Consider the following 6,000-nt stretch of genomic DNA (forward strand, 5'->3'; position numbering starts at 1 on the left):
CTCTTCTCTATGTAGATCATGCCCACTTATCAATTGAGGTAGACTCTACAGACATATTACAGTCAAGAGAACTAATAGTTGCACCAGGTCATGAAAAGAGATAGCAAGCTTTGACTTGTATATTTTCTTTGATGTGTCAATTAGTAGTTACTCTTGGGGATTTTTGAAGCACCAGTGTTTTCCATTAATAGATGAAATATAATACAATGCTATGATAGTGCCTGATGGGTATAGGAAGAAAAAAAACTCTTGTAAGGTCCTGAGAATGACCTAAATTTTAGATATTGTAAGCCAAATACCAAAATTACAAAAATGGCTAAGTAGTTGAAATTTATTTTTCTTGCCCATTCACAGGAGAAGAGATTGGCCTATAATAGTCAATCACTACTGGCCCCAAATTTCTGGTGGGTCACTGTTGAACTAGGTAGATTGTCACTATTGGTGGTTTTAAATAGTCTCGTACTTACTAGAACTGTTCCATCTGAATACTGATGAATAGTTGATTAATGATATTATTCCCCATTTTTAAGATCACCTTGTGAGTCTAGGAAGACTATGGATCCCTAGCCTTTGAAAATGCTTATACACCATCACATACAGTTGATTTATGTTTTTAATATAGTATTTTTATTACTTGGGGATTTCATAGAATATGAAATATATTTGATAATGTTAACTCCCTATTCTTCCCCCAAATGCTTCCCAGATTCACCCTCATCTCCCCTCTTATTTAAAAGACTTACTGTCTCTTTAAAAAATAAGCCATGTCAGGTGGTGGTGGTGGCACATCATTAATCTGAGAACTTGGAGGGCAGGACACAGGATGATTGACAGGGATGATCGACAAGGGAGCTGGCAGGGGACAAAGGGATGATTGACAGGTGAGGGGTGGGGCAAGAGGGATGATTGACAGGCGAGGGGGTGGGGCCACAGAATGATTGACAGGTGAGGGGCGGGGACCACAGGGATGATTGACAGGTGAGGGGGCGGGGCCACACAATGGTTGACAGGTGAGGGGGCAGGGCCAAATGATTGACAGGTGAGGGGTGGGACCACAGGGATGATTGACAGGCAAAGGGGCGGGGCCAAAGGTTGATTGACAGGTGAGGGGGCGGGACCACAGGAATGATTGGCAGGTGAGGGGGCGGGGCCAAAGGATGATAACAAGTGAGGGCAGGACCCACAGGGATGATTGACAGGTGAGGGGGGCGGAGCCAAAGGATGATTGACAGGTGAGGGGGGCGTGGCAGCAGCAATGATTGACAGGTGAGGGGCGGGACCACAGGGATGATTGACAGGTGAGGGGGCGGGACAACAGCATGATTGACAGGTGAGGGGCGGGACCACAGGGATGATTGATAGGTGAGGGGGCGGGACCACATGGACGATTGACAGGTGAGGGGGCGGGGCCACAGGGATGATTGACAGGTGAGGGGGCGGAACCACAAGGATGATTGACAGGTGAGGGGCGGGACCACAGCATGATTGACGGTTGAGGGGTGGGAGCAAATGGATGATTGACAGGTGAGGGGGCGGGGCCACAGGGATGATTGACAGGTGAGGGGGCGGGGCCACAAGATGATTGACAGGTGAGGGGGCGGGACCAAGGCACGATTGACAGGTGAGGGGGCGTGGCAGCAGCATGATTGACAGGTGAGGGGCGGGACCACAGTGATGATTGACAGGTGAGGGGGCGGGACAACAGCATGATTGAGAGGTGAGGGGCGGGGCAACAGCATGATTGACAGGTGAGGGGGCGGGGCAACAGCATGATTGACAGGTGAGGGGCGGGACCACAGGGATGATTGATAGGTGAGGGGGCGGGACCACATGGACGATTGACAGGTGAGGGGCGGGGCACAGGGATGATTGACAGGTGAGGGGGGCGGGACCACAAGGATGATTGACAGGTGAGGGGGCGGGGCCACGGGGATGATTGACAAGTGAGGGGGCGGCGCCACAAGGATGAATGACAGGTGAGGGGCGGGACCACGGCATGATTGACAGGTGAAGGGTGGGACCACAGGGATGATTGACAGGTGAGGTGGCTGGGCCACAAGATGATTGACCGGTGATGGGGCGGGGCCACAGGGGATGATTGACAGGTGAGGGGGCGGGACCACATGAATGATTGACAGGTGAAGGGGCGGGGCCACATGATTGACAGGTGAGGGGTGGGACCACAGGGATGATTGACAGGCGAGGGTGCGGGACCAGAGGGATGATTGACAGGTGAAGGGGCGGGGCCACATGATTGACAGGTGAGGGGTGGGACCACAGGGATGATTGACAGGCGAGGGTGCGGGACCAGAGGGATGATTGACAGGTGAGGGGGCGGGACCACAGGGATGATTGACAGGTGAGGGGGCAGAGCCAAAGGATGATTGACAGGTGAGGGGGCAGGACCACAGGGATAATTGACAGGTGAGGGGCGGGACCACAGCATGTTTGACAGGTGAGGGGGCGGGACACAGGAATGATTGACATGTGAGGGGCGGGACCACAGGGGGATGACAGGTGATGGGCGGGGCCACAGCGTGATTGACAGTGAGGGGCGTGGCCACAGCGTGATTGACAGGTGAGGGCGGGGCACACAGCATGATTGACAGGTGAGGGGCGGGACAACAGGGATAATTGACAGGTGAGGGGCGGGGGCCACATGGATGATTGACAGGTGGTGGGGGTGGGTCCCACAAAGATGATTGACAGGTGAGGGGCGGGACCCACAGCATGATTGACAGGTGGGGCGGGGCCACAGGGATGACTGACAGGTGAGGGGGCCGGGGGTTTACAGGGATGATTGACAGGTGAGGGTGCGGGGCCCAACATTTTGATTGACAGGTGAGGGGGCTGGGCTACGTGATGATTGACAGGTGAGGTGGCGAGACCACAAGGATGATTGAAGGTGAGGGGCGGGACCACAGTGATCATTGACAGGTGAGGTGGCAGGACCACAGGGATTATTGACAGGTGAGAGGGCGGGGACACAGGGATGATTGACAGGTGAGGGGCCGGAACCACCGGGATGATTGGACGGGGAAGAGGGTAGGGACACAGAGGCCAATGTCGTCACCTGCGTGACAATGGCTCCTGCGTGGCTCACCATGAGTGGTTACTGTTGGCGGGGCCAAGGGAGGTTTGCGGGGGCCGGTGGCCCAGGGGATGATGGGAGAACTCAGCACTCGGTTTAGCACTGCAGAGGCAGAGGCAGGTGGATCTCTGTGAGTTTGAGGTCAGCCTGGTCTATAAGAGCTAGTTCCAGGTCTGTTATATAAATACACCCTGTCTCAAAAAAAATGAAAGAAAGGATGGGTGGATGGATGTGTGTGTATGTGTGTGTGTGAGAGAGAGAGAGAGAGAGACAGAGACAGACAGACAGAGACAGAGAGATAATCTACTAAGTCCAATGGGTGTGGGGCCATCTTTTGGGGGGGGAGTAGAGATTTTAATATCTTAAATCAGAGTGGGCCCGCCTTTCACTGCCAGGCCCCTTCTGGTGCTTCCTATCTTCGTATTGCCTGGAAGGCTGCCTGCAGCCAGGGCTTCCCCCATCCCCTAAGAAGGATCCAGCACCAGCGTGAGAAAGGAGGCAATAGCAGCTAAAGGGGTGGGAGGTGGAGGAGAAAGAAAGAAGCGTGTGCAGGCACATGTAGGTGTGTACTATGTGTGAGAACACATGTAAAGTGTCAGGTTTATAGACCCTGGCCCAGAGACAGTCTAGGATGGGAAAGGAGGTAGGGCAAGAAACATCCTTTCTCCCTGGCACCGTGGGCTCACCCTGTCCCAGGGGTAAGGAGAATGGATTATGTAGAAAGTATCCCTATGTCCGAGCTTTCAGGACTTGAGCCCTTTGAGTCTGGTGGAGTGAGTGATCCAGTCTGTGGGACACTTGGTCTGTCGCCTTTTGAAAGCCCTGGAAAGGTGGGAGGTAAGAAGCCTTGTGCTCCTGCTGTAGGGCCTGCAGAGCACAAAGTAGGGTCGCCTCATCCAGCCCATGGAACTCTTCATCCTCTGTGTCTTCCCCACTGTGTCTTCCCCACATACAGGGTAAACACAGAGTTGTTCTGGCCGCTCCTGGAAACCCACTGATAAATGAGTTTCCCCCATTCTTCTGGCCTCTGCTATATGATCAGGAAGCTAGATTTATTCTTATCCAACCACTCGAGATTCCCTTTCTTTCTTAGCTCCTCTAATACAATCTGGACTGACTCCACAGGAAGTTTCTGCTGTAGCTTGACGTTGTTGAAGAGAGGGCTCTCCTGGGCTTCCATGACCATCATGCTGGACTGTTTGTGCAAGCGGCAGAAGGACAGAACCAGAGAGCACCAGGCGGCCAGCTGCTTCTGCCAAGTGTCCACGTTCGGCTGTAACGTAAAGAAGGGCGGGAAGCGGTACTGCCACGGCCACTCAAAACTCATCGCCATTGTAGTAGCCCAGAAAAACCTTGTGGAGCCATCTTAATGGAGCATGACCAACCTATCAGAGGCCTTAATACTGACTCTCCGTTGTCTGTCAATAGCTATTCAGTTAAGGGTGTAGCTCATAAGTCCATTTCCCCTTTATGCTAGAATGTTGACTGATTCAGAATTTCTCTTGCACCGGTTTTATATAGGTAACCATAGCTGTTGCATGTTCATGAATGCAGCGGCCTTATCATATCCAGAGGAATACTATTTCACTCCAGTCTTCCCCGACCTCTGGCTCTTACAGTCTTTCTGTTCCCAAGTTCTAATATGTTCCCTGAGCCTTGGTGTGGTTGATACAGATATCCCATTTGTAATGAGTGCTCCTGCCCTCTTATTAGTTGTGGGCGTCTGCATTAACCTCATGCACTGCACAAAGAAACTTCTCTGATGAGATCTAAGGGCTGCGCTAATTTGTGGTAGACAGATACAAATTTGGAAGGAAATTCAATCTATATCCACTTGGCAAAATATTAGTAGTAAATTCACCCCCAGGGCAGGTCCTTGACAGTATTAATTTTATTTCTCCACGTCCTCTGCCTAAAGTGTTATGGTATCTTCAACAATAGGGTATTACCAGTGTGTTCTCATTGGCAACTAAGATCGGGAGTCACACAGAGTTTTAATAGACTTACAGGGTCCATGAACCCAAATATTGACAGTTAACTTAAATATCAACACAGAAGGCACAATGAGTAAATTTGTGGATGACTTCCTCCTGGGGGGTTTGAATGGTTGTTGTGCTATATGACAAAACAGATTCAAATTGTTTTTGGTGGCTTGGAAACTCATTGAATTCAACAAAATGAATTATATACTCGTGGAAGGAAAAGCCAGAATTTAAAATACAAGAGCCAGCTATAAGGCTTTACAAAAACAAGAGACAAACTTGAAAATTAAGTAACCATATATGCATTTACAAACATCTGATAGCTATCCGTTTTTAAGAGGCTGCAACTATCAGCACCATGACACAGAAATATACAACTACTTCTAAAGAAAAATTTAGACTCTAGTCTAGTAGAATGAGTTTGTAGCACTGACAAACAAAAATCCTAATCTCTTAGCAAATTGAGGAAACAGTTGCTTATTAAGCACAGATTTGTGTACAAGTATATTTCACGTATACAATACACTTACTTGTCAGAGTAAACAAGTATATACCCACATTTTATTTAGCAAGATTGTCTGGATGACAATTTTTGATGCCTTCATAACTCTGTAAGACACTAAGAGGACAGAATTATACCATACATATAATTAAACCATTTAGGGTGAATCTTTGAAGGCTCATGATTATCCATTTTAAGCTGGTACCAGTTGCTTTCAGGAGTCAGTAGCTAAGGGAACTGCAAGGTATGTTCTTCCCCCCATCTTGCTGTTGCTCATTCTCGTGTTTTCTTTTCTTGGAAGTGGGGTCTCTCCAAGCTACCCAGGCTGGCCTCAAACTCACGGGCTTAAGTAATCCTCCTGCTTCCTCCTCCTGAGGAGCTGCAATTGCAGTGTGTTTCACCACATTGAGTTAGAAGTTTTACCT

The 6,000-nt window shown here is 49.8% G+C and overlaps 1 pseudogene; it reads right to left on the reverse strand.

Moving 5' to 3' along the window:
* Nucleotides 1-3,820: 3,820 nt before the first annotated feature.
* Nucleotides 3,821-4,424, reverse strand: LOC119804376 (annotated as a pseudogene).
* Between the last annotated feature and the right edge of the window lie 1,576 nt (nucleotides 4,425-6,000).

This window comes from Arvicola amphibius, chromosome X (genome assembly GCF_903992535.2).
Source record: "Arvicola amphibius chromosome X, mArvAmp1.2, whole genome shotgun sequence".
NCBI classification, from domain to species: Eukaryota; Metazoa; Chordata; class Mammalia; order Rodentia; family Cricetidae; genus Arvicola; species Arvicola amphibius.